Source organism: Triturus cristatus, chromosome 12 (genome assembly GCF_964204655.1).
Source record: "Triturus cristatus chromosome 12, aTriCri1.1, whole genome shotgun sequence".
Lineage (NCBI taxonomy): Eukaryota > Metazoa > Chordata > Amphibia > Caudata > Salamandridae > Triturus > Triturus cristatus.
In genome coordinates this window covers 242,802,388-242,822,183 of record NC_140595.1, presented here as the reverse complement: position 1 = coordinate 242,822,183, position 19,796 = coordinate 242,802,388, and the positions used below count along the sequence as shown (strand labels likewise).

General features: G+C 43.2%; 1 protein-coding gene and 1 long non-coding RNA gene across 2 annotated transcripts in view; one reads left to right on the top strand and one right to left on the bottom strand.

The window, feature by feature from the left end:
* CFAP45 (cilia and flagella associated protein 45) overlaps window positions 1-19,796 on the bottom strand; it is a 513,786-nt gene that overhangs the window by 135,319 nt on the left and 358,671 nt on the right. The gene's annotated exons all lie outside the window — the stretch shown is intronic.
* Window positions 1-19,796, top strand: part of LOC146775796 (uncharacterized) — a 59,763-nt gene that overhangs the window by 37,315 nt on the left and 2,652 nt on the right. The window contains exon 2 of the long non-coding RNA XR_014972337.1: window positions 17,265-19,503. This is a non-coding gene — a long non-coding RNA (uncharacterized LOC146775796). The remainder of the gene's footprint in view (window positions 1-17,264; window positions 19,504-19,796) is intronic.

Here is a 19,796-nt window from a genome sequence, read left to right as displayed (position 1 = left end):
CATCCTCTCAGAGCCCATACCCTAAGGCTTGTCTGCCCAGGACTGTGCCATCCTCTCAGAGCCCATACCCTAAGGCTAAATCAAACTCCTTCCCCTATACGACCAGTTCTCTTAAGTGTCCCTTCGCCTCTATCCAGATTGTGCTAGGGCCTATTTAACACCATTCAGATGCTGACACGCCTTCCCTCCCAGAAGCTCCATTTCCCAATTCCAAAGCATGAACCCCAGAGCAGATAATAACAAGGGGGGCATCCTAAAGACTCTCGCCGGTGAAGGGCGCCAACAAAGAGTATCGCACCACCAACACAAAAGCTGAACCTGGCCAGATTTGAATCCCGGCGTCAACTCAACACGTTGTCATGCTGAGCAAATCATTTAATATCTCCGTGCCTAGAGAAAAGATCTGATCTTGAGTAATTAATTCTGGTGCTCAACTAAAGCACATTTTCGCTACATACAACGTGCAGAAAACAAAACTTGCACATACTTAAAAAGCTATCAACATCATGTTTTGGCATAAGATGAAAAAATATTTATCAAGTCAGCAGTTATGTTATTTCCATCGGAGCTTTTCCAACGCCATTTTTCATGGTTTTATATTGGTTACGTCATGCTACACTTGCAACTACATGTCCCATAATGCAATCCGGAGAAGAAGAAAGGGTGTAGTGTAGTTTCTATTTCCATTATAGGTTCTGCACATTGGAATAATATACACTATTGTTGTGGCATAGGACTGAGGACAGTATGCCTCTATCGAGTACATTGAACTTAATTGCTTTGTGTGCCAGCTAACTCAGAGGCCATTAGAAACTCCTTGAATAAACAAGAAGGGAGTAGTTTCTGGCAACCGCATAAACATGACAACTTTGTTTCCCTTATAATCGGAACATGTCTCAGAATCGTGGAAACAACAGATAACAGTTTCACTCAGTCAATCGTGCATGCTTAGTTTCTTCAGAGTTACACAGAAATAGTAGACGGGCGTTTCAATAAAAGAATTTATTGAACAGTCTTGTTTCTCGTGTAAGAGATATGAGCTGTTACAATCGCAAGACAGTATGCAAGATATAATACATACAGCGTAAGCAGTAAGAAGAAATAATACTGCAATAGCATTGTCTTCTAGGTATGACATATATTCATATATACATACATAAATAACACAGGCTTAAAAGTGGATACTCGTCTGATGTTTCTAAATAGTTCTACCCCAGTGTACCTAACCTAAGTGTGGTACAAGGTAAGAAGTAGGTGCTGTATTTTATAGTATGGTAAGCTATAGTTTTGAATATGCCAAGAGTCCCTCTAGGTTCTAGTCAGCTCCATACCATAGAATGAGACACGTGGGAATCTCTTTCCGGGTCTCAAACTCCAACGCCCCGCGAAGGGAGTCAGAACACTGGAAGCTGGATTCTCTGCAAGCAGGGATGACAGTGTCTGGTCAGTGCGTCAGGTGGGAACTCGAATTCCTTCCGAACTTTCCACGGCGAGCCGTATCTAGATGTGCAGCCGAGCCGTCGTTTGCCATGGTAAGGGAAGGTATATTTATACCTGGAAGGTGCTTAGAAATGTTAGCATTGACGTATAGTCGGGCAGAGGAAGACGTCATGAATGAACCCCTAAGGAATAGTAGTCCATGCATAATAGATGAGTTCTTGGAGAAATCAATAATCCTAGCTAGGGAAAGTCCCAATGGCTTAAGGGTCTGGTTTCTAAGAACTCATTGTGACGTTGGGATGGACGAATGTAGGCGACCATGCCTGTATTTGGATAGCATGCGTAATGCCTAAATAAGGACAGGGATTGTAGGAGAGTAGGATCTGCTTCACATGGGTACCCCCACTTTTTGCTGGTGTTTCACTGTTTTTCGACCTTAGTCTGGCTGTGGCCCTGCTAATCAGGACCCCAGCCTAACTGCTTCCTCTCTAAAATGGTTTCCATGTACATTAGGTACATTTCTAATTGGATTCTGGAGTGCCTTATAAGCCCCTAGTATATGGTATACTGTGTACCTAGGGCATAGGTACCTCAGATGCCTACCAGGGGCTGAAGCATGTATTATGCCACCCCTGTGAAGCACTCCAGAATGGCACCACAGTTCTGCTACTGCAGCCTGGGTAAGGGTGCGCTCGCACCCCTTACAGTGGTATAGGCTACCTATATCACTACCATTACACACACATATAAAACCTATAAGTCACTCCTATGGCAAGCCTTAACAATCCTGAAGGCAGAGTGCTTGGTTTTTATGTGAGAGGGTGCCCCTGCATGAGCAGAGCCCCTCTGCAGCGTTCTGAGTACCTCCTCTGATGCTGTTTGTGGTGCAGCCTGACCATATACTCTTAAGTGCATTATAACCTCGCAGTAAATGCTAACTTTGGGATGGCTGCACGGAAACATGTCGTGTTTGGTTTCAAATGCTTTGGAATAGTACCCCCCCCCCGTCGGTTCTGGCGGCGGAGGTAGCATTCCACCCTTCTAGAGGGAGAGACATGTTCACACTGGTCTAACCCGGTAGGACTTTCTACAGCCCTGGCATCACAAAATGGATGCCTCTGCCACAGACACTGGTCTGGCCTCCTGCTGCTGACCGAAACTCCGGCAGGGGAGGCCTGGACAATAGGTTTCCTGTCCCAGGAAGGTGTAACAACCTCCCCAGACAGGCAGATGTGTATTGGGGCTGGGCGGGAGCACTCTCTGGTGCTTTGAAGTCCTGCCCTGGGGGCACACTTGGTGTCCCTGTGCATAGTCCAGTTCAAACCGGTTGCAGGGACTAACTGCCCCTGCTCTGGTGCGAAACTGGACAAAGGAAATGGGTGTAACCACCCCTCATTCCAAACCCTCCCATAGGTGGGTCCCTAGAGTATGTCCAACCCCCAAACTTAGTATAAGTATGGGAACCCAGTCCTTGCGACTTTAGATTACCCTGGACGAAACTCTGCAATATATATCCTGGACCTTCAACGTTCTACTTTCCTTAGAAGACTGAAAAAATCTCCCTTGGGGTCAAGGAGTGACTCCCCTGCTTGGCAGGCACCAAAGAAGCAACTGACCGGTCTGCATCGCTGAAGCTCCCGCTGCACGCCGAAGTCTTTGCATCACCAGCAGTGGGTTTCCAGACTTCCCCGAGGCTACCCTGAGTCCACAGCAAAGCTGAGGCCCGTGGCTATCGTGGGTGATGTGGAACTGTGACTCCTGGACACCGTTAACTTTTGCAGCAACAGCATCTTCCTGGTCTTCCTCGAAATTGTGCTTTGGGCTCCGAGTAGCCCCAGCCTTGAGCACCTCCTGCACCGAAGATTGCTGGCCTCCACCCCACGAGTGACCCGTGGGCCAGTTTCAAGTGCAACTGCTCGAGGCTCTTTTGCGGTTGCTAGCACGTTGGTTAGTAGGTCCACACGAAAGCAACTCCTCTTCTGATTGGGCTTTTTTTTTGCTCCAGACGTGCTCCGACTTACCTTTACTGGGTGAGTCCCCCAGACCTTGCTGGTCTGAACCGACGTCCTTTCTCTGATTCCAAGTGACTTGCCGTTGCCAAAGCTTGTTGGGTCCAATCTGGACGCCGACACTGCAGCACTCGACAGACTTCATGGGACAGCTCAACTCCAGCTCCTGGTTGTCATCGGTGCCTCCTGGACCTCGTGGCTGAAGAGTCAAGACACCCGTCAACTCACCTGAAGCACCCAACATCTGTGGGCATTGGTCCATCGTGCCCCTGGTCACTGGTAAGTGACCCAGACTCTGTCCCCTCCGCTTTCAGGTTCCTTCCATCCTAGATCCAGGCTTGGATCACTTCGGACACTTCTCTTCACTGCAGCAGCACTTCTTTGACAGCTTCCATTGAAATCGACGATGCAACCCGACACCAAAAGACACCTATGCACCCAGCTTTCCTGGGTGAGGTAACACGAGTACTCCGGTGCTCCCGTGGGTGCTAGCCCTAGAACTTCCTAAGTCCAAAAGGGTTTGGTCCTGACTCGATTCTAAGTGCCCCTAGTCTTTAAATTTCCAACCGCGACATTGCCCATAGAAGCTAACGGGAACCCGCGGTTGTGTTTACACACTGCACACGGCCCCGTGGGTCCCCTGTGTCACTACCTTGGGTGGTTCCTTGGGGTCCCAGCGATTCTACAGGTTCTAGGCCTTGTGTCTAGTTCAGTAGTGGTTCTTATACCACTTTATTGGTATATGGTTTGGTACACCCCTAGGGCCCAAACGTGTATTTGTGCTATTACTGTTGATTGCTAACTTGTAAATTAAGAACTTTGAACTCCAGTCTCATAAAGAGACTAGAGGGGTGTGTTTTATATTAAGTACATATATTTTAAATATATACCTGGTGTGGTTGTCCTTTCATTTGGTCATTTAGGAGATTATAGACTGGTAAAACAAGCTGCTTTACATTCCTTCAAGACTTAGCCTGAAGGCTACTCTTCATAGCTACCACTAGGATAGCTTTCAATAAAGGTTGTCTTTAAACCTATCACCATAAGGGGTTGTTTGGACTGACACAGGGTGCCCACTATGGACAGCATATATCAGGCCAACTTCTCACAGGGATTCTATGCCTAAATAAGGGCAATGCAAATTGTGCCTATATAAGGACATGATTTAGGAAAACCTATGTAGGACATTTAAATCGAAACACAACAAGGGGACTGTGAAGCTTGTTTGGTGCCCGAATTGCAGCTCAAACAAGCACCTCAAACACAGCCAAATCCATATTTTGCACCGTTTCAGCTACGGATTTCCGCATCCTTTCACATGCACTCGTCCCAGGAGCAATTGGACTGGCAGATTTCTTACTCATGCACTTCCGGTCATGCCGGAAGTTCTGCAGTAGGAAAGCCGTGTTTGGCGAGCATTGTGATGGCGAGGGCAAGTGAGAGCCGTCGAGATCTTTGGGGGTTGAGAGATGGCGATTGCTTTGTGGTTTCGGCGACCTGGTTAGCCGGACTGCTGCAGGAAGATTTTGCAAACAAAATAATTGGAGATTCTTTATACTAGCAGGAGGTATCGGGTATGATTGTGGAGCACGGTTCTGGGATTGTCTGTTTTTGGGAGGGGGAGGAGCGGTTTTATATAGCGCGAACACGACCCAAAGGTATCAGATCGCTTTACAGGAGCACCAGTTGCGTTACAGGTGTATATATTCATTTTGATGGTGATGTGGTATGAGAAGCTGTGTGTTTAGAATGTCTAGTTGGCCACCACAATTGTACTCTCAGTCTTTCCTTAGGAACAAGTATATTGGTGGTAGAATGTCAAAGAGAGGTTGAGAGCTCTGATTCAGCCAAGCCTCAGTGATACAAGGGAAGTCTATTATAGGGCCTATGGCGATGCCTGTGATATTGGTACAATTGCAGCTGCAGCGCTACACTTTGGGAGTTTACAGTTAATACTTAGTGATGGAGATTGGGTTGTGTTCTGCAGGTGGAGTTTTGGTTGATATACCTAATATAACAAGCGCGCGAGCCTCGCGCTGAAAGTAAAAAAAACAAGTTTGACAAGAAGAGGAGGAGGCAGCAGGGGAGAGAGGAGGGGGCCTGCACCTGTTTCCCTTGCAGGAGCGAGCAGAAACCATCTGTTAATTACAAACAGATGGTTTCAAAGCTCGCTCCTGCAAGGGAATCGCCAAATGTGCACGTGTTGCCATTCAAAGCAATGCAATGCGTGCACGTGTTTGCCTGAAAAACTGAATCGATTTCTAAAGGTGTCCTCCTATGCAGTGCATGCGCGCTGCGTAGGCGAGACCTAACAAGGGCTTCTCAGAGTGCTTCTCTTTGGATAGGTAGTGGAGCACTTCGGTAGCTTCACTTTTTAGCTGGGATGCTTTGCAGCACCAGGGTCTGTATCATGATGGCGCTGCACAAAGCAGAACAACTGTTTTTTGTACGTTTGGAGTGTCTTTAGACCAAATATATAACTCAAACTTTTTTCTTGTTAGTGCACAAATTTTAGACAAAACAAGAGGGGGGAATTTTTGCTCACTGTTGTGGGTTGTTCAGTCTAAAGTTCATGCATAACCCCCAAAGAAACCCAGAGATGTACTTTTTATCTTTACACACCTAAAGTGCAAACAAGCAGGCGCTGGGCTATTTGAAGCACCTCTTGGCATTGCTGGTATAGTTCTAATAGTACAGTACCAGAACATCTCTGCAATGCTCGTTGGGTTTAACGCTTATCAGCTTGGCTCTCAACAACATTTATCAGCATCGCTGCTCTAAATGTAATGGGATAGATGTACTTTTCTTGGCTGATGTACTCTTCATGGGCACTGCCAGCCCTTCTGAAGCAGCCTGGTATATTCACATTAGCCACAAGCAGCAATTGGACTTTTTTTATTGGCTTGTACTGACCTTTCTCAAAAATGGTGCCATACATTTACCGGAGCAGCACAAGTACTCCTGAGCTGGGCTGTTATATGTTTACTGGGTGGTAGTATTATGTGGAATTGGCATTCTTTCAATTAAAAAGTTCTCGGCGTCTTAACATCCAAGATGGCTTTAGCAGTCACTGTTACTTGAGCAAAATAGTGATGCGAGAAGTGTGGACAGCACCACTTAAGGTGCAACGGCCGTGGTGGGGAACACAAAATGTGTACATTTACTGCAGCGAGGCAGACTGGACATGCACTGTAAAGGTACAGGAGTCCTGCAATACTCCAATGCATTTAAATTTGCTACCCCCTCGCTTGTTAGAAGGACTGCTGCACTTTGAAAGGGACAGCACTGCAGCTCTGATCATAGTCAGACTTCTACACTGTTTGGTGGTGAAACTAGCACATACTGGTTACTTGGGAGCACCGATCCTGTCTGGACACAGATCATGCACACCCAATGAACCAGTATGTTCCAGACGCCCAAAGCCACAGCAGTAGAATCAGCTGCAACATCAAGTAGACACAGAAGACTGATGTTCTTCCAAGCCGCGTATGGCAGATAGCGTGAGCCATCTTAGAAGAGTACCGCACCTTCATTTACCACATGAAAGTGACAGTGCGTGTTGCAGATTTCACAGCAGTTTTAACTGTTGCCTGTTATTACCCACTGTCAGTTCCATTTAATTCAGTCAGGGTGAGAGCGGAGACCAGTGCTTCATGTTGTGCCAGACAGGAAGCGTCAGTCCCGGGTAGAGAGCGGTGGAGCAAGGCATCGGGTGAGGGTAGGAAGCTAGCAGATGTGCCAGCGGCGGCAGTGTGCAAACTTCCTCTGGGAATGCGAGCAGCAAAGAAAACAAGGAAGTAGTCCCTAAATGAAAAGATAACAGCCCAGCAGCGTAACTAAACTGTAGTTGGTCGGTGCTGCTTCCCACAAAAATGGAAGTGACGTATCGGATAGCCAGCCAACAATAAGCCAGATAAGAAGAGCAATGCCAGAGTTAACCAATGGCAAGAGGCAGGAGAAATTACCCTCCATATTCTGTTTACCACAGGTCTTGCGACAGCGCATGCGCTGTCTAGGCTCGACCTAAAAATGTTATTGAATAGATGGACTTTACTTCCATTATCGCTGATTGGCCGGGTGGCTTTAATCAAAATATCCATTTTATGGATGTTTTTATTCCATTTAATGAATGTTCCAATAAAAATTAAGAATTCATTCATATTTTAAAGAAGTAGATTCACTTTTAAAGAAATGTATATGGAATAATAAAGAGTCCCAGAGTGCAGTTCCCAGTCTTACAACTAGATAAAGCACAGGGAGTACTTGTGCTACCCCACATACACTCTTCTTATCAGGCATTATTATTGGACAATATTGTTCGACTCTCTCTAAAAATATAAGTTTTTGACAACTTGCAATCCACTGCTCCACTGTGAAAGCTTTGAAACAAAACCCTGAAACATTTCCTTTGCATTTCCATGTGTAAATATACTTTTTGGGCCAATGAAAGTTTACTAAGCTTTAGAGTAAGCCTTGGAGCAATTGAAAATGTTGTCAGTATTTTGCCAGTGATTTTGATGTATTTATACATCACTCATCACTTTGCCCGAATACACACAAGTGCATTTGATAGGCTGCCCCCACTAGTGGGTCTTGAATGCTTTATACCAAAATGGCCGATGGCAATTGAAGATGCTGCCTCTAAGGCCATGAAGGTGTGGGCTAGCAGCAAGCAACAGCCAGCAAGAGCGAGCAGCAAGCACTCTTTTCTCTCTGTCCTCTGCAAGCATACTTCTCTCTAGGTATCTTCTTCCCAGGCAGGAGAGCCAACAGCAAGCAACACTAAACTAAGCAACAAACTCAGTAAGGAGGTTTCCATGAACAGCCTTCTGCCAACAAGTGTGCCTGGTACCTCTGCATGCTTGCCTATGGCTGAGGCTGAGAATATGCGCACAGCAGCTGCTTACACAAGTGGAGCCAACCTTGCAGGTGATCTTCCTGTCTGCTGACATCCTTTTAAGATCAGTCTTGCAATACTGTTTCCCAATGCTGATGCAAAAGGTCAGCATGCACATCTTCATCTTGACGGAAAGCCAGAGGTATGAATGGAAAACTTGATGCAAACATTCCAGGCCATGATATTGAAATTACAGCTCTTCAATTCTTAACTTTCACTCCCAACCTACATTAGCATTTGGCATTCGACGGATTTGTAAGTAAGTCTGTTACAGTGTTGGAGCAAGGACTCGTAGAAAAGAGACTTGCTCGGATGCAATCTGCTCCTTTAACTTACTAACCAGTTATTACGTTTGTTTTGTCTAATACTAATGCGCACCACATAAAACGAAGGTTAGCGAAGCTTGCATATGTGTTTACTAACGATAACAAAATAAACGAAGGACAAGCACTTTAAATGGGGATTCTTTACTGCACATGCGTCAACTGCATCTACGTAGTATCACGTTGTAATGCTTGGAGGGAAATTCTTGCTCATAAGCAGAAGGCACTAATATGGCGGCTTGAAAGCTCGTGTGCATGGCATCTGCTTCGCTAGAAAGAAAGCAGGCTCTTATACTAATGCTAATGCAGGGAAAGTATTAATAAGTAAAAGGGAATAGAGTAGAGGTGGGTGGTATACAGTGAAACCATTTATTCTTGAAAGTAACATCTGTCTTTCTGACTTTATTATTAGTGCATATGTGGGCCTCTCGTGAATGTCTGAAGTGAACCGAGTCACATGGGTTCCACCCATGCCTATTGAGAATGAATCCGGAAGAATGACAGATGAGTCAAGAAGAGGAAATAGTCGCAGCGTACTGGAGCCTGAGAATTGGCAGAAGAAGACCTAAGATGAATGAGCTCACATGTATAATATTAACATTTGTTGCAGAGTACATGTGAATTTGGGTGGGAAAATACAAATTGAATAAAGAATTAAGGGGATGGGTTTGTAAACAATGGACTAACTGAAAAATAGATATGTAAGCATGGTGTGATGATCATCCTCCCCTTGCCTGACCAATTAGGTTTAAAATCTTTACGATATTGAAACATTAATGGGTGGAACAATCTGACAGAAAGATATATCTGAGGTAGCTTTAGTTAGTTATTTAGCACAAGAGCACAAGCGCGGAAGCAAGCACAAGAGTTAAAGATTCGCTGAATGCTGCTGAGGGGAGATGCTGTCGGTGCAGTGGATGATGCTGATATTGTGAGATGCTGATGAAGAATTGAATGCAGAATACGAAGCAGAACTACATTTCCTAATTTAATTGGGTTAGAAGAAGGCTCGCGGAAGAATTTCGAGGAGGAAGAGAGTGTCAGAGAGGGGTGCGGCGCAAGCGTCGGTATTAGAGAGGTAACTATCCTGTCCTGATTCCTGTCCTTAAAAGACTTTGTTTCCTGAATCTATCTCAGCGGACCCTCAGCTGCACTTTGGCCAGGGCATTGGTTTTCACACCATTCTTGGTAGAATACTTTTCTCGTTATTTGAATGATCTTCTCTCTCTGTCCTCTCCCTTTCTATGCATTGATCATTGCTTGAATTTGTGATGAATATATGATATTTATTGATTGAATTTTCTTTCAAATGAGTGAAAAGGTGAATGTACTGTACCTTTGAAGTGGTTCACATGCTCAAAATTTAGATAAAGATTTAAAACGCCAAAAGAGTCTGTGGTTATTTCAATTTAAAGTATAAGTAAGTTAGCTTTATGCCATGTTCACCATCAACTAGTTCAACTAATGGTCCATCGACCAGAGGAAAGAGCTTTTTGATCTGTGAAGGGTTAGATGAGGAAAATAAAAGTATATGAACTAATCCTAAACAGTTGTGAAATTCATAAACTCGACACCCAGCGGTTTTACTCAATTTTGTGTCTGATGGGCCCAGGTGAGTATATGGTAGTAGAGCATCTGTTGTTGGTAAACCACTGGATCAGTTTTCTGGTAGCAGAGCTATGGTTATTATTGAATAGTTTGGTGTTATATATTGATTTATGATTTCTGTTTAACAAAAGAGTTAGCGTCTTGTTTTATGTTGTCCAGAATTCCCAGGAAATTGAATAGCGAGTGGCGATAGAAACCACACTAAAGTGAGGTTACTCGTCTGTTGGAATAACACTGAGAAGCGAGGTAGGGCTGGCAGGGTTAAATTAGGGACTATTTTCGTATAAAAGTGAAGAGTGAGTGATAGCAAAAGGTTCGCTGGTGAAACTCTGGTCTTATATCACCTAGAAAGGGTAACACTGAAGGAGTAGCAGGTTCTTTTGAGCTTGAATGAAGGGTAAGAAAAAGGTTTTACCCACAGTGAAAAGGAGTATTTCTGAAACTCAAGAATAAGTTGAAATCTATCCGCTGTTTAGTGGAACAGACAGAGTAGCGAATGGTTTTCATGTTATTTCTAAATACTTTTCATCAAATTCTTCGTTAATAAGTTTTCATATTACCTTGTGAAGGGAGGGTCAGTTGTCGGAGTTGCACTGACGTCACAGAGAGCCGCGCTGGGTTTGGTTAAAACAGCGGGCGTGTGACAGAAGGAATTTTGTAAAGGAGGGGTCAGTAGAAAGGAGTTATACTGACATCACAGAGAACTGCGCTGGGATAGGTCGAAACAGCGGGTGTGAGACAGAAGCAGCATTGTAAAGGAGGGGTCAGTAGTGACGAGTAATACTGACATCACAGAAGGCCGCACTAGTATTGGGTAAACGAACAGCGTGAGCCTGAGTCTGATTGGTTGAAAGAATAGAGCCGCACTAGTATTATATGAAATAAAATTGTATGTGGGATTCTGATTTGACTACTGGTGTGAGTTGCGCAGATAGAAAGTTTTCAGGGTTTGCGGAATACGACTTTATATATCGTTCATCCAGAATGTATGGGGAGAAGAGAAAATGTCATTGATGAAGAAAATAAAGAATTTCTTTAAGAAAGACAAGCCAGTGTTAACTAGAGAGGGAATTCTTATTCCTCCACCGAAAACCCCTGCTTCCTTTATGATGATGGAGAGAGGATATCATGCTTGTGTGTGGTTAGAGAATTGGATAGAGTACACAAAAGATGATGGAGTGTTAGCTTTTCCTGAACATGGTACATTTAATGGGAGAATTCTTTAGAATTTGAGGATGAAAATGAATGATTTGGAACCAAGACCTAGGTTAACTCAGTATGAGGCTTTGGAAGAATGGGAGACTGTATTATATGAGCGAGAGAAGTGCAGAGGTGTTTCGCAAGATATTTGCATGAGTCACGTGAAGGTCAGATGAAGCAATGGAGAAGAGCTATGGTATCGGAAGGGTTAAATCCAGTGTTAATGGCTGAGGAACCGTCTGGGAGTAAGTGTAGAGAAAAAAACGAAACACCTGAATGTAACGGGATATGGTGAATCAGAAGATGAATTGATAGAGGATATGTTAACTAAAAATCCTCCCCAGTACCAAGAAGGACCCAGTAGAGTCACCCCAAGTGCACCAGTATTGGGAACACCCTTAGTTCCTCACATTGTACATGATACCTCAGTGAATAGGGTGCTTCAAGAAAAATAAAGAGACGCATTGAATAAAAAATAGGGATGAATTAATACAGAAAATAAATCAGTTAAACATAAGTCCTGAAGCTTTGACAGTACCAGTAACCATAGGTCCGGTCATTCCATTATATGGAGATAAAATGAATTGCCCAAAACCTCAAACTGTAACTATTCCTTTGAGTAATTCTAGAAAAGAGACAATAGTATCGGAGGACCAAGCTAGCGAGTGCGAATCAGTCATTTCATTAAAGGACCTCCCCATAAGGGAGCCTGTAATAGAAACTCCAAGAAGAGTCACACTTGAAGTTTTGAGAGAAAAAGAGTCAGTGGTAACTATGAGAACTAGAAGTGCGACTACGGTTACTCCAGAAGATTTGGAAAGGTGGGCACAGGGAATAGAGACAAAGTTCAGTGCCAACGATTTTGGATATTTACAAATTAAATGTGGAATTGGAAGAAATGATTGCTGGAAATGTGGGCATGGATCGATTGAATCATTACAATGAGGAAGAATTGTTGTTTATATGTAGAAGTATAACCAGAAATGCAAGGGTGTTTCATGAGAAATTGACAAAGATGGCTTCAGAGATTGGAGTGGAAATAGGGAGATCAAAAGTACTGCAGAAAATATATAGAGCAGAATTTACTGATGAAGATCTGGAGAATATGAATGTGTCTGGAAGAAAATTACAGATAAGAGAGTTAATAACTAATTTACAAAAGTGGGGAGACCTAGACAGGTGGAGAACTAGGTGGAAAAGGAAAAAGGAGGCAGCACAAGCAAGTTGAGCATCATTCAAGTACTTACTAAAAGAATCAGGAAAGGCAGAGAGATTGTATCCAATGAGAGAAGTTCCAGGAGGTGGATATGTTCATGTTCCATGGAGTAGACAGGATATTTTGTCATTTACTAATGATTTCCCCAGGTTTAGAGAAAAGCATGTTGAGTGGTACAAACAGTTGAAAAGATTTGTGAAAGTTTCGAAGGTTTTGTTGAAGGATTTGGATGGTTTCTTTGATGTTGTGGTACCTGCTGACTTATGGACAGAATGTAAGGTTACAGTTGATTGGCCAAGTGAGGAGTACACAAGAGATACTAAAACAGGAGCACCTTCAGATGACGTGCTGAAGAAATATCACCAAGTAATTACTTTCCTGAAAGGAAAAATCCCTCCTAAAGAGACAGATTGGGTAAAGATAGATAGAACAACTCAAGAGCCAAATTAGTCTGTGCATGCCTAATATGAGAAGTTACTGCAGGTGTTTAAGCAGTATAGTGGTTTTGAGAACATTGGTGACAAAGATATGGGACATTTTGTGTATCGGTTTGTGTATGGTCTGAAACCGGAGATGAGCCACATGATTCAACAGCATATGCTGTGTTGGCAGGGGAAGCCGATAGATGATATTTTGAAGTACGCGAAATACTGCGGAGATGATATTGAGGCACGACATAGAAAGTTAAAAGAGAAAATGATGTGGGCACAAGTGAAATTGGCAGAGCAGCAAGAAAATAAATTGAATACCCAGACCGATAGTCAGGTGAAAGAGCAGAATCAGAATGGCCAAGGAGTGAGTGGTGATAAATGGAGAGGACGAATGAATAGAGAGGATGCAAAGAAGAAGTTTCCTTCTCATGCGTGCAGAAAACTTGGACATTGGAAGAAAGAGTGTAAGAGTACTCAGAATACTAATGGCCAAATCAAAATTTAAATCCACAGACGCAGAATGAGGTGAATTTGAATCAGCCACAGCAGGTAGTTACTCCACAGTATCAGGTGCCACCAGCTCCTATGCCAGATTTTGTAACACTCAAAGGTATAATATAGACGCAGGATCGCACAGAGGAAGTGGTAAGAAAAATTCTGTGGTTTCACAATATCTTTTACATAATAATTAAATTATGCATATAAACATAATAATTATGCAAATAAACATAATAATAATTATGTTCGTGGTCTTCTGTCTAGCGCTTAGAGACCGGTGGTGATAGGCGCTATATAAGAACCCTATAACATAACATAACATAACATAATAACGATGAATCTGAGTGTGAGCAATGACGGTGCCTGAAGGGGGAGGAAGAGGAGTGCGTACTTGGCGCATCCTTGCCGGTAGATCAGTCAGGTCCATTTATTGATAGGAAAGTGGAAGGTAATGATTTCACTTTTCTATTGGACACTGGTGCTACCAGGTCTACTGTGAAACAGCAGACATCCCAAACCTACCCCTCTCGGGAGAAAGCATCCAAGTAGTCGGAGTGTCAAATCAACAGATTAGAACCCCACTCACAAAGCCATTAGAAGTACATATTGGGAATTTTAAAGACATGCATAAATTCGTAGTGTGTGATTCTAGTCCAGTAAATTTGTTAGGACGAGACCTGCTGTGCAAGATAAATTGCACAATCTACTGTACACCGGATGGTGTCGCCTTCCAAACCCCTGATGAGGATGTTGTATACAAAAGTAGATGGAATGTTTTCATTAATGACTGAAAGTGAATTGCCAGAAGAATTGAGAGACACAGTGAATCCTGATGTGCGGGATTTTACAGGAAAAGATATTGGATCATGGCCAATATAGACCCAGTAAAAGGGACTGTAAAGGAAGGAGCAGTTTACCCAAACACACAACGATACAAAATGAGTCCAGAAGTAAAAGCAGGAGTTGCTCCAGAAATTGATTGAATGATTAAACAAGGCATATTGAAAGAAATAATGAGTAGTCCTTGTAATTCGCCAATCCTACGATTTAAGAAGCCTAGTGGGAAGTACAAAATAGTACAAGATCTGCGAAAAATAAACACAATTGTAGTGCCCTGTTGTCCAGTAGTGCCAAATCCAGCAGTGATCCTTTATCAGATACCCTGGAATGCAGGCTGGTTTACAGTAATTGTTTTGTGCCAAGCCGTTTTCTCTATTCCTTTACATCCAGATTCACAGTATTTTTTTGCATTTAAGATTGAAGACCGTGTCTTGGCATGGTGCCGAGTTCCTCAAGGGTATACAGAGAGTCCCTCTATCTTCAATCAGATCTTGAAAAAGTGTCTAGAAACATTGGTGATGCCCAAGAATTCGGTTATGGTTCAGTACATTAATGATCTGCTAGTAGCATCCAGATCACGAGAAGATTGTGTCACTGACACAATTTCATTACTGAACCATTTGGCTGAAGGAGGACACAAAGTGTCCCCAGAAAAATTACAATTCTGTCAGCGAGGAGTAAAATATTTGGGCCATAAAATAGAGAGAGGAGTAAGGAAAGTCATCCCCGAAAGAATAAAAATAATAAAGCAAATGCAAATGCTAAAGACTCAAAGGGAGACGAGAATGTTTCTTGGAGTGGTTGGATACTGTAGGCAGTGGATTTTGGGATTTTACCTGCAGGCAAAACCATTAATTCAGCTGACTTTGAAAAAGGCAAACGATCCAATTGTTTGGAATGATGAGTGTGTGGAAGCATTTGTGAAGTTGCGAAACAGTCTGTGAGAGGCCCCTGCCTTGGGCATGCCGGACTATGCAGAGGAATTTGCACTGTTCTGTTGTGAGAGAGAAAGTTGTGCACTTTTAGTTTTGACTCAAAGATATGGACTGAGCCGACATCCAGTAGCCTATTTTTCAGCTACTTTTGATCCTGTGGCCTCAGCTTTACCCGGCAGCTTAAAAGCAGTAGCTGCTACCTGTATGAGTCTGGAGAAAAGTGAGTCAATTGTGATGGGACATCAAGTGAAGGTATATGTTCCACATTCAGTCGAGATTCTTTTAACCAGAACTCGAACACAGCACCTTACACCTAGTCGGATGACTAAGTATGAAAGAGTGATTCTGGGAGCAGAAAATGTGACAATAATCAGATTTACAATCATGAACCCCGCTAAGCTTTTACCAGATCCATGTTGTGAAAAAGTGAAAGATGAGGTGGATCATGATTATCTGGATGTGACTGAAATGTGTACCAAGCCCCGCTCTGATATAAAGGAAGAGCCCCTGAAAGAGCCAGACCACAAGCTATTTGTAGATGGCTCTTGCCTGAGAACTGAGGAAGGAGGACTTAGTGCAGCTTATGCTGTATGCAAAGTTACAGGAGTCATTAAAGCATCCTGTTTAACGGGAGTCAAGTCTGCACAAGCAGCCGAATTGGTGGCCTTAACAAAGGCATGCAAAATGTGAAAAAATTGGAAGATAACCATATTTACGGATAGTCAATATGGTTTCGGGGTTGTGCACGACTATGGCCAGCTATGGATGCAGAGAGGATTTCTGACTTCTTCAGGATCTCCCATACATAATGGTAAAAAAGGAATTATTGGAAGCCATACAATTGCCAAAGGAAATTGCAGTGGTTAAGTGTGTTGCTCACCAGTCAGCAAATGACTATGTGGTAGCAGGTAATAGATATGCTGACCAAATTGCTCAATATTGTGCCAAGAACAAATTAGCACTTAACCGAAAGATTGAAACAAGTGAAATCACCTACCAACTTATGCTTTTCTCACCTTTAGCAATATGGGATGAGGTTAGGCAGTTACAAGATGAAGTTGAGGCAAAGGAAAGGGACACTTGGATAAAATCAGGTTGTGAAAGAAAGGCAGAAGACATTGATGGTCAAGCAGTCATGCTAGATTGTTTACTTTCACAAATGGCAAGAATGTATCATGGAGACACACATGTAGGTATGGAGGCAATGATTAGACTGTTCAGACAAAATTGGTACAATCCAAAGTTTAGGGTAGTCGCAGAGAGCGTATGCCAGAGATGTTTAGTCTGTCAACAGATAAACCCAGGCAGGAAAACAGTGGTCAGTTGGGGAAAAATTGGTAAAGCTGAAGGACCATTCGCAAGGTTGCAAATAGACTTCATTGCGTAGCCTCCGAGTGACAGAATTAAGTATGTCCTTGTCATAGTATGCCTGTTCTCGAGATGGGCAGCGGCATATCCCACCAGAAGGAATGACAGCCTCACAGTTGCTTAGTTACTGTTGAGGGAGATTATACCTCGATTCGGTTTTTCAGTGAGTTTCGAATCAGATAGAGGACTTAATTTTAATAATGAAATAATTTGATGAATCTGTGAAGCATTCAAAATTGAACAGAAACTGCACTGTACATACCGCCCAGAGGCTTCTGGAGTGGTTGAGCAAATAAACGGCACAATAATGTCTCTTGTGTTAATGGGACTCCGAAGTATTCCTGACAGAAATACAGGATTGAGTCCCCATGAAATACTCATGGGAAGGGCAATGAGACAAGCATTCGTACCTGGACACAAGTTGATGAATATAACTGATGATTTGAAATTTGACTATTGCAAAGGATTGGCTGACCTAGTGCGTTCTGTCTCTCACTAGGTTGGAGAAGACGCAGTTGCCAGGCAGCCAATGCAGGCGCATGATTTGAATCCTGGAGACTGGGTGGTATTGAAGAAACACACCAGAAAGTCGTGCTTGGCACCCAGGTGGGATGAACCACGTCAAGTCATACTAGTCACTACAACAGCAGTGAAGTGTGCAGGTTTACCAAATTGGATTAATGCAGCTATTTCAAACGAGTTCCAGACCCCAATGAAGAAGAGAAACAACTTATTGAACCAGTTGTGACTGCTGAAGGTTGTGAAGTCGGAGAATCGAGAGTGGTAGATTCTGAAGTGATAGACGAAGAACAACCGAGCACAAGTCAGGGGGAATGGATACCAGTGATTGACACAGCTGAGGCTGTCATTCAAACATGAAGAGAACAAGATTAGAGAGACAGGAAAGTAGTCAGGATCAGATAGGTGTAGAAGGACACGCTCATGAACAAGAGAACAAAACTAATGAAAACCTTCAGCAGGACCAGATGAGGAAAGAAGAACGTACTCAGGCAGAGGAGAACAGACACATTCACAGACCTGAGGAGGGACAGACAGGTGAAGAAGAACACGTTCAGGCAGAAGAACAAATTATACTACAACATGGACAGGACCATTTAGGAGAAGAAGAACACATTTGGGCAGAAGAAGAAAAAGACCAAATTGAAATAAGGCCCGAACAGGATCAGATAGAGGAAGTAGAACAGGTTCAGGCGCACAAAAAACAATAACAAGATCTGAACAGGAACAGTCAGAAAGTGATTCTGAACAAAAACAGATTGTGCCTAAACATACTGAATATAAAAGAACGCTTGAAAAAGACGGAGAGGGTGAAAGTGCAGTTCAAATTAAAAGGATCATGAAAGGTGACAACTGGCCAGGTGGAGTGAAAAGATTGAAATATTATCTGAGGAAAACAAGAGAAAGACCAGAGCAAGTGAATGAAGTCACAAGTCAAGCTCGATCTAAAAATACAATTGAGCGAAAAACACGTTAGAGCTTAAGATTGAGAAATCTGAACAATAAGTACAAAGGTCCTGAGCGGACCTATGTTGTCTTAGAAGAGTTTAAAAATTTGGATTTAGGAGAAGAATCAGACAAAGAAAATACTGCACAGATTGATGAAGAAATAGTGATACCTCCTTGAAAGATTTAAGCCTGAGATTCAGAGTAAAGAAAATAAGAAGAGAAATCTTCTTAAGTCAAAATGGCAAGAAATTAAGTCACTGAGCGACCAAAATGAAGTTTAAAACAAAGATGCTGTAGAGCTTGTATATGTAGTATGCTATTAGTAATTTCAATATGGTTATTTTTAACGGTAGCAGTACCTTATTTTATGATAACAAATAAAAAGAATGAAACAATTACTAATGGAAAGGCAGATACAATAAAAGGAGACAGAATAGAACTAGAAGCATCAGATGAGGTAGATTTACATCACACAGTATTAGATAATGATACATCTTGAAATGCATTCACAAAGTTGTTATTGCAGTATGTAGATACAATGGAGATTAGTGATTGTTATGTTTCTTTTTTAACATGGGCGGAGCCCAACAAGCAAAATGCATTTGAAATACATACTGCAAAGTCTCTAGGTACTGTAAATTACCCACCCCTAAGGTCTGCGGAACATCAGACCAAAGAAAACACCCCGCCCGCCAGGCGCACACCTCGCCTATGGATAGGGAAGGGAGGTGAGTAGCAACCGGCTGCAGGAACTGAGGCAGTGAGATCCGTATATAAGAGTTTCACATAAGTCCAGAACCTTGGTCCAAAGTTAACAGGTTTAAGAAGTTTAAAAAGGTAGGTCCATCTCAGCGAGTCAAACGCCTTGTCAATGTCTGCCAACATGACTGCCGCAGGGTGACCCAGGCGAGGGGCCTCCGAAACAGCGTTGTGGACCCGCCTGATATTGTGTCTGGTGGAGCGCTGTGGCATGAAGCCCGACTAATCTGGATGTACCACATCTTGAATGCAGGCACGGAGGCAGTCGGCCAGGATCTTTCCCAAGAGTTTAGGCTCAAAATTCAACAAAGAGATGGGGCGATACGTGGCTGGATCTTCTGGAGGGCGACCGGGTTTGAGGAAAACCACGATTTCGGCGTGCCGCCAACTGGGGGCAAAATTTGCTGCTCCAAGGCTTCATGAAGCGCCCCAAGCAGATGAGACCCCAAGGTCCCCATATGGGGGCACAGAAAGTCACAGGGGAACCTGTTCGGGCCCGGTGTACGGCCCGGGTGAGTATTGGACAGCGCCGCCCGCAGTTCGTCCAGGGAGATGGGTTTATCAGTGATTGTTATGTGTGTATGAAATTATCAGCGTCGGTGTCAGAGGGAGTCACATATCACCATTTACCCTTGACATATGGTATATCAGGTAGTGCTCTAACAAGTCTGTTTTATAAAACAGGAAAACTTCAGCATTATTATTCAAACTTAGATGTAGTATTTTTAGAACTTCCTATTCTGAAGAATATGAATCCAGTACTTAGTGCTCCAGATGCACAGTTTATGGGTGAATTTTTCTTAAC